The 9698-nt window shown below is 45.5% G+C and overlaps 1 protein-coding gene across 8 annotated transcripts in view; it reads right to left on the minus strand.

The window, feature by feature from the left end:
- Rgl (Ral guanine nucleotide dissociation stimulator-like) overlaps positions 1–9698 on the minus strand; it is a 235468-nt gene that overhangs the window by 34842 nt on the left and 190928 nt on the right. Inside the window, exon 1 of one of the 8 annotated variants that reach the window (XM_076185498.1) lies at positions 665–808. The exons of 5 other annotated variants lie outside the window; for them this stretch is intronic. The gene's annotated coding sequence lies outside the window, so the exon portion shown is untranslated. Of the gene's footprint in view, positions 1–664; positions 809–9698 lie in introns of those variants that run through there. 2 more of the 8 variants (XM_076185499.1, XM_076185500.1) reach the window with 2 other exon arrangements.

Below are 9698 nucleotides of genomic sequence, written 5' to 3' on the forward strand. Positions count from 1 at the left end.
TGACGTGGCAGGAAACACGGTTGAGGTGATAACGCTAGGAATAAAAATTGAACACAATTTTCGTTAACATTTCCGCTAATATTGATATCATTAAACTGTCTAGTGTAGGTCTTATGGTCTCTTGCAGTCTCATTTGTTCTATGTTATCAGTGAATCTAATACTAGGACTTGACCAAAACAGATGCAGTTTTGTAGCCTTTTTTCAGCTATACTTGAATAACTTATCAAATAACTGATTAACTAATCAGTACACTTTGTCAAGAATACATCACGAAGCTTTCCATCCATTAATTTGTTCCACAGTCTATGCTATCTATATATATATATATATTTTCAGACAAAATCGAGTTTTTTTTTTTAATGCAATGTCTTTGGAATTAAATATGTCCACAGTCACACAATTTTGGAAATCATATTCATGTTTACAATTTACATTTTTACAGTTCATATCACAAAGTTTTACAATTCATATCGTGAACACGTACAAAACATCACGTATACTTTGACAATCATATATCAACATGACGACACAACACATAAACACACCATCAACGAGGTGGTATTATATTCGCCAATCGCACAAACTAAGGAACGTAAATAAAAAAAAATGACGACAAAACAACACATTACACGAGATATCAACATAGTATTCGAGTTTACACACTGAGTATTATTCACTAATTAGTCACTTGTTTAGTCACCGCTCCACCACACACACACACAGTCACGAAGGCAGTGCCCGACTGTGAGCGTGCCCTCAACGTCACAGCTCTACACCCACTGCAGTCGTCGTCGCGTCCCGTCGCTTCGGCCGCGTCGCCCAGGCAGTACAACACGACATGACGTCACCAGTTCAAAGCTAGAGCGCCAAACGTTCCCAGACAGTCGCTGTCGACGCCAATGTCTAGTCTGCTGTCATTCGACGCTCGGTTTATGTCTTGCTAGCAACCTTAGCTATCTGCATCTCGTTCAATGACTTTACACGATAAAATATATCGATAGTCGACAGAATATCAAGATATCACCTACCGTTCCAAGACGGTGATAACTTGGTACATGTATTCCTACTGACCTGGCAGAATTGAAACTAGACAATGTTAAGTCTGTAAAACTTTAGAGATAAGTTTCCTGGCGCCACGGCATTGCATCACTACGTGAAATTCTTGGTTTCGTCATATATATATATATATATATATATATATATATATATATATATATATATATATATATATATATGACACAATCGGTTAAGTCACTAACACTTGTCACGTGTTAGCTCGGGTTCGAGTCCTTGGCCGTACCGCGTTTCGATTTCTGCATGTTGGCCTTCTCGAGTCTCTCTCGATGTTGATGGCTTTGAATTAAAGTGTATTGTGGTTGATGAAATATATCTATATATATATCTCTATATATATATCTATATATATAATATATATATATATATATATATATATATAATATCTCTGCATGGAGATGGATTGAAGAGTTTGCCAAGATGACCCTTGTGAGCTGGAGAAGGGCGAGTGCGGCTGAGTACCGTCACGGACGACTCAATTGCAGTACAAAAGAAGTTGCATTCGAATTCTGAAACCACGACCAATAAAATAAAATTTCCATTGGCAGAAGCGAGAAAACATGATGTCCCTTCACACACACACACACACACACACACACACACACACACACACACACACACACACACACACACACACACACACACACACACACACACACACAGACAAACACTCTTGAACTCTTAATGCATTCTCTGGCTGTACACCACACCCCCGCCAAGTTAGTACACTCGAGAAAGACCCAGGGGTAGTACGTGCACGTACGTACGTACGCACGCACGAGCACAGGATATGAGCAAGCTTGTAGTCAAACTAAGGAATGGGCAGACCCTTTGCCATCCCAGGAAAAGAAGGCCAACCCTTAGCTAGAAGTTGCGATTAGAATTACACAGTTTGGTTGCACTTTGGACTATCCCCTTTCTCACTTTTTTTTTTACCAAGCCTTCCCACCCCCTCACGACTGTGTGTGTGTGTGTGTGTGTGTGTGTGTGTGTGTGTGTGTGTGTGTGTGTGTGTGTGTGTGTGTGTGTGTGTGTGTGTGTGTGTGTGTGTGTGTGTGTGTGTGATTCACAACGGTTTTTGGATCACGTGTTGGACTCGTGATCGATAGCTGTTTCCCTCCCAGAAGAGAGCTCAGAGCTCGTATATGGCCGATCTATGGGTAATGCTTTACACGCACACACCCACCCAAATCCCCGCCCACGAAAGTTAGAGTAACAACCCGCAACGCAGCGATACTGAAATCATTTCAGCCCTGGACGGAATTCGAACCCAGACCTCCGTAGTGGCAGCCGGGAACTCTACCAACTGCGCCACGAGGTGTGTGTGTGTATGTGTGTGTGTGTGTGTGTGTGTGTGTGTGTGTGTGTGTGTGTGTGTTCCATTCTCATTCCCCCCACCCCCTTCTAATCTGTCCTGACTCCCAACAACAACACGTGTTACCTGTTCAGACATCTAGACGTCTGCTTATCACTTCTCGGCATTAAGAACGAGTCCCGTATCTTTCTTGATCTCACCGATCGAGTCTCCCTTCCTACTCCCCCCCCCCTTCACCCACCCGAACGACCAAGCAGTACTCTAAGACGGCTCGGGGGGGGGGTTTAGACACGCTGTGGGGGAGTACGTTAGCAACAACCACTCCACATTGGTAGAACTTTTCTTTAACTCCTCTCCTGTCCCCAGTGTCATGGCGGACGTCAATGTATTCGATCATTAATCCTCTCCACACTAGTTAATACCTGACGTTACACTCTGTCTACCGCCAGGCTATGTCATTCATCTGTGTGAGTCCCCTTTAGTTGCGAAAGGGATTAAGTCACGGCGGTTAACCCTTTCTCGTTATTCTAACTATCTACTCGGCTCGGTGAGTCGACCCCTTCGCCAGTCAGCAAGCAGCAATGGAGGTGATTTCTCAATCGGCTCAAGGACACGCGTACTACCACAGTAGTCCTCTCGCAAGAACACTAAACAACGACGGAACTGCCAGACAAATGCTGCCCATTAAATGTTTACAAACACAGACACGGCACGCAAAACGAATCGGTGCCAACATCAACATCCACCACAGCCAAGAACAATGACTTCGAAAGGAACGCTTTAGCAGCGCCCCAGACTATCACAACTAGTCCCGAGAGCGACTATATATATATATATATATATATATATATATATATATATATAAAGAGAGAGAGAGAGTAAACCACGACGCATGCCACACCCTCAACGGACTCCTTGGGGCGCACAGACTATAGTAAACAAGTAGTGACACCAATCTTTCCGAACGCCTTTCAGTAGCACAGCATCCAGAGACAAACGAGGGACAAAATGACCCGAGGTACCGAACAAGAGCATCGACAGGACTCGAAATAGCACCGAGGCGTTGGCGCCGCGGAGGGAACAAAATGGTAACAGTGGCAAGACGTCACGAGTCGTGGAGACCGGGACATGGCATCCTGGTGCCACGCCACGCCACGCGTCCTGCGCAGACCTTCTCTCTCTCTCTATCTATCTAGGGCCCAGCCCCTCGGGAATTCACCTCTATTTCGGGGACCATCTTTCCTCCCGATATCCATTGCTCTCGCCTTCCCCCGCCATCATCCAGAAGTCCGTAGACGATCGGGGGGATCGTCTACGTTGACTCACTCGTGAAGTCAGCAACTGGCGATGATTCATGGAGTCGGCATCAGCTGACACAAACGTCAGCCGTCATCTACCCCTTCCTCCACCATGCACGAAAGGAAGGCCGTGTCACTGGTTTTCCAAGTAGCCACAAAGGTGACCATTTACGTCAAATCGATAATTACGACAATCCTTCTCACACACGCACACACATGCACATACACACACACGCACACACATGCACATACACACACACACACACGATGAGAGCTCATTTATGGATCTATATGATATATTGTGACCTTACACTCATACACATCCAAGTCCTTGCCGCGAACGCTACAACTGCGCCGTCGAGTCGTGTATGTGTATGTTATTAACCACGGTCTTGCATCACGTGATAGACTTGTTATCAACATCTATTATCTTCCCGCATGAGAGCTCAGAATTCACGTGGCCCGATCTATAGGTAATGCTGTGAACACACACACACACACACACAGACACACACACACACACATACACACACAATTTTTTGCTCAGTAGGGTCGGAGTGTCGTCTTGTAGTGTGTGTGTGTGTGTGTGTGTGTGTGTGTGTGTGTGTGTGTGTGTGTGTGTGTGTGTGTGTGTGTGTGTGTGTATATGTGTGTGTGCGTGTGTGTATGAATAAAAACACGTCTAGGTAAATGTATGTATTTTATATAAAAAATGGCTACTATTGCACTTAAATGATTTATGTTTTTAGGCAAGCTAGCGAGCGCCAGAAGGTTTTATTAGAAAAGAAAACTAAACACTAGTGAAGAGGTCAAGACTCCGCTAACCAACTCCTACACTATTCACTGAGACACTTCATGACGAAGTTTGCCATGACCGAAGCACCAAACGACTTTATTCAGCTGAGGGGAGGACCGTGTACATACACTCACACACACTCGATCATACACATGCACACACTCATTCACTCACACATTCGCACGCTCATTCACACATACATATGCACTCATTCGCTCGCTCTAACGCACACATTCACTCACGGACTCGCTGGACACTCGGAGGGCGGTGCCCCGAGCACTAGTCCAGCACCTCCGGCCAGGGAGTCCTTCTCCTCCGGCCTACGTCTTCGCGAGGGACCCCGAGATCCCGTCGAAGTTCGTCGCAGAGCGTCAGAGGCCGGCGGGCACTTGCGCTCGTACCACCGACCGAGGTGCTTGCTCTGTCTCTTCTTCGGTCCCTGTCGTTCTGAGCAGGTCCGGTGGTTCCTGGGGGCCCTCCAGGTTCCGTGGAAGGCTGTCTTGACGAAAGGCGCTTGTCGAGAGCGGGCGAGCACCCCGAACACTTGCACAAGTGCTCCTGGAAGGAGTGCCCCTCTTCTGCCCGCGACTTCCCGCCGATCTTCCCTGATCGGCGGCTCGATGGAGCTCTCGACATTCCTCGGCGCCGTAAGTTTCCTACTCTGGAGTAGGAATTCCTTAGGTCGTTGGTACAGCCTAGTGCCACCGGCGGTGTTCCTCGTCGCGCCCAACTGGGCTAGAGCCCCGTCGGCAGCGGTGGCTTCGGCCCAGGGTCGGAGCGAGAGTCCCAGACGAGGCGGTGGCGGCGACAGCGGCCAGCATCTCACGAGAGCCAACACACACACACACACACACACACACACACACACACACACACACACACACAAAGGGGGGAGATGTCCTAAACCTGCCTGACAAGTTTGAAAACTAGAATCCTGACGGAAAACACATATTTACTAAACAGAATACTAAACTGAATACAATGACCTTAAAACCATTGCTGCATGAACAAATTACCTGTCTTGGGATATATACATACATACATACATATATATATATATATATATATATATATATATATATATATATATATATCTTTAATAAACCAAGTACATTTATTTCATCCTAATAACACATTTGGATGTCTTATCACAACAATTGGTGCCGATAGAAGATCAAAGGAATATAATCTTAACCAATTTTCCTTCTTTCGCCTCAGTACCAAAGTCACTTCTAAAGGTACGTTTCGCTTGGTACGATTATTAGTCTCGTACCACAGCTATTATAGGCAGGTGACGCGCATCCTACTGACTGGCATCCTATTTGGGTAAGCGCGTTGGATGTAGGTTCGGTTAAAATGATCAGCCTCACGATTTGCAGCGCGAAGTAAAGCAGCCCCATCACTCAAAGACGAAGAATTGGTGCTCTATAGCAGTGGTTCTTAACCCCTGGGTCGCGACCCAAATTTGGGTCACCAAGCCATTTTATTGGGTCGCTAAGGGTTTGCAGAAAATAATTATTTTCCCACTACAAATATATTATAATTATATACTGTAATAATTAAAATACATGATGCCTAGTTTTAGGATTCTAAGCAGACCATGATTAAATAAAAAATAAATAAAACCCGCTTTTAATAGCATAATATTATAAAAATAATTCGTATATCTATGTAGGCTTGGGTCGCGATGCTTGATTTGTGCAAAATTTTGGGTCGCTGCCAAAAAAGGTTAAGAACCACTGCTCTAAAGTCTAGATAATCGTTTGACGATCATCGTTGAGGCTAGACATCTTTTATTCATTGGGGGACGGGTCCGCCGACGTTTGGAAACCCGAAATGGAAATAAAACAAAAACCTCTTTTTATTTCCGTCGTATTGCCGACTAGCGCTGATCTACCGATAAAAAAAAAAAAAAAAAAATGTGCCTATTGTATAAACCAAAAACCTCTTTTTATTTCCGTCATACTGCCGACTAGCGCTGGTATAACGATCAAAATAAAATAGATGAATAAATAAATAAACAAAAATTACTGTGACTACTGTTTGTACAACACATGCAAAGCTTGATACATACAGTAACCTACATGCTCATCAGTCTGGCCAGTGAGAAGGTATAAATAAAACGAATCTGAAAAAAAGTCCTCCGACCTAACAACATGGCCTCCTAAAAGCTTTATATAAATAAATGTGTTGTGGCAATTTTTCCTCCGCCCTCCGACCTAAGGGGAAGGATCCAAGGCGCCCGTAACCCAATGAATAAAATAATAATATAAATAAATAAATAGATGAATAAATAAGTAAATAAATAAATAAATGGCCTCAGCGATATAACAGCACCGGGAGCATAACGTACCATAAAACATGGTACACAACTTACGTGGGTCGAAATTACCAGAATAAAGTTGGAACAGTAGCTACATTTATACGAAATTATCCTCATAAGCAAATTAAATAAATATATTCAGGCGTTAGATTAACAACTATATCAATGCCTGAAGATAACTTTACAACTATCGGAACAACAAAACGAGGAGGCGATCTTATCGCTTTGGTGATAACAGTGTAAACGCTAAAAACATTTTCTTATTCCGTGCACTGTGGCACTCACTATACTTTTTATTCTGGCTGGTGCCATGTGTCATAGTCCTATTCTCTGACTATTCTGTAGCTACCAAAAATCTTGTTTCAGTTCTACAGACGAAACTGTGCGATCGCCAAACGCGATTGCGACCACTCACAAAAAAAACAAAACAACAACAGCAACACAACCACACAATCAGGAGGAAAGACCTACCTTGTATTATCGCTACACAGGGCACTTCAACATTTTATCTTAAATACTTGTTCCTGAGACGGGTTAGGTGTCCATCAAACGACAAAGCAAGTCGGAATGGACTATGGACTACCTAGAAAAGAACACCCGCTCGCGCGAGATCGGTAGTTGTAGGAAGGGAAGTGATGTCTGTATGAAAATGAAAAGATAGTTGAGTATGAAAGGAGGCTATTTCCACCGGCGTTTTTTAGGGGTACTTATAGCGTGGCTGAGCGGGTTAAGGCGTCGTTACTTGCGGCGAAGGTCGAGGTGAGGACGGTTCGAATCCTGCCACCAGCGAAGTTGAACCAAGGGCATGGTTAATTAAATTCCACGCTACAAAGCCCTCTGTGAGGGGCACCGTCCTAGCCTCCCGATAGGGGGGAGTGTGTGACGTTAAACCATATCATCATCATCATCACTTATAGCGTGATGTCGTGGCTCAGGAGACATGGAGTTGGAGGCTGACGTCAACATCTGTGAGGAATGGCTTTATTGGTTGCTGTTGTTGTTTATTATTTAGGAATAGATATCCCTACGGGCTTTAGTGTAAGCCTGCTTGAAGGGTGATTCAATGTATGAGTGTGTCACTGTATGGCCTCGGCCATACACACTCATATACATTCCGGATATGCATACGTATGGAAAATATGTATGCATATCCTGCTGAATACACCCTTTCTAACACTGTGAAATGTATGCACAAAATATCAATATACAATATATAAAATCAAAGGGGGGAAGGTGACACTCCATCAGCTGAGCAGAAGACCCTCAGATATTGTCGGGGGCCCTCTCCTTAGAAGAAAAGCAGTTGCGGGGCAATGTAGGAGGTCTTGCTGAAGAATAACATCTGGGTGGCTGCAGTGGTGACATCTTTCTTCTGGTCTCGGTTGTCGCTTGATCTGCCAGAAACAACGGTCCTCCAGCCTGTCTGAAAAGCAGTCTCTACTTTTCTATGCGTACAGTGAGGAAGTACAAGAGGTTCATAGTCGGTGACTGCCTTGTATCACCTCGCTCTCCCTGACACCTCTGCCTCCAGTCTGTACTGGAAGAACCGTTGTACCTGGCTAGTCCTGGTGCGTAGACGCAACTGGTTTCTGCTGAGAGGAACGACAACATCGACTTCGGGTCTTTGGCGGGCCACCTCTACTGCCACGTGGGCTAGCTCGTTTCCAGGGACGCCTACATGGCTTGGCACCCAGTTGAGCGCAACACTCCTGCCTTGCTGGTGGAGCTTCAGCAGGAGTTCTAGGATGGAGATCAGTAGGCGCATACTGTCACTGGGCTGCGTAGTTTGTAAGCTGCCTAACAGAGACTGTGAGTCCATGTGGACCACTACAGGACCAGATCGTGATATTAGAACATGCTCTAATACTCCTTGGACCGCTATGGCTTCGGCTTGAAGAGTGGACGCATGGTCAGATACTCTCCTGCCAAAAATAAAAACATCCATCACGAAGGTAGCTCCCAGACCGTATAATAAGACTGCAATCCCAGGTCTCGACAGTGCGCTCGCACTCTTTCCTGGTCACACAACTCCTTACTGGGGAGCTTGGTGATCACAAAAGCAGCAGGTATCGAAAGCCATGAAAGTTGAGACTTGAACTCCGGGTGAGGAGAGTCCCTTCCCTTCTCAAGGAGAGCACCGGGGAACCCAAAGGAGTCTAGTAGTCTAGCCGCTTGAGGTAGCCAGGTACCGTGGTGGATAAGGTTATCCACCCCTTCCCAGACCGATCTCAACGTTCTGACTCAGTTCAGTTATCCTAAGGTTCTGGAGGACCTTGGCAAAAAAGTCAACCTCGAGCCTTCTGATCCTTGACGTTAATGAAGGCAATGAAGCCTCCATCTGGAGGTTAACAACCTTAGACCATGGTTGGGCTCCTAAGATAATCCTCGCTGCTTCATTCTGGCGAGGCTCCAGTGCTCTGAGATCAACATTCGTCGCAGTTAAGAGAGCTGTGGGGGCAGTGTAGCGCACCAAACTGCGGACCACTTGCATGTAAAACACGCGAAGGACCTGGTGTGTAGCACCAAGTGCCTTCCCCGTCATTGCTTTCATAATTTATTTCAACCTTCAGCCTCTCCTTGAGATAGGATAGTTCCTTCTCAAAGGAGAGCCTCCAATCAATCCAGACCCCCTCAGGTACTGGAACTGGTGGACCCAGTCCAGCCCAAGGTCCTTGATGGTGAGGTGCTTTCCCTCACTCCAGAGTCCGAACGCCATGACTTTCGATTTGGTAGACGAGATCTTTAACCCTATTTGCAACACTCGGTCGCCACAGTGTTTAAACAGAACTTGGCCCTGCTGAAACACTGTCGCCTCCCAGTAATTATGAGACCAAGGGCATCTGCATATGAGACCATCTTGCACCCATTGAGGAGAGGTAGTTCTAGAATGT

The sequence above is a fragment of the Oratosquilla oratoria genome, chromosome 5 (genome assembly GCF_046742065.1).
Source record: "Oratosquilla oratoria isolate Oo_2021 chromosome 5, ASM4674206v1, whole genome shotgun sequence".
Taxonomy (NCBI): domain Eukaryota; kingdom Metazoa; phylum Arthropoda; class Malacostraca; order Stomatopoda; family Squillidae; genus Oratosquilla; species Oratosquilla oratoria.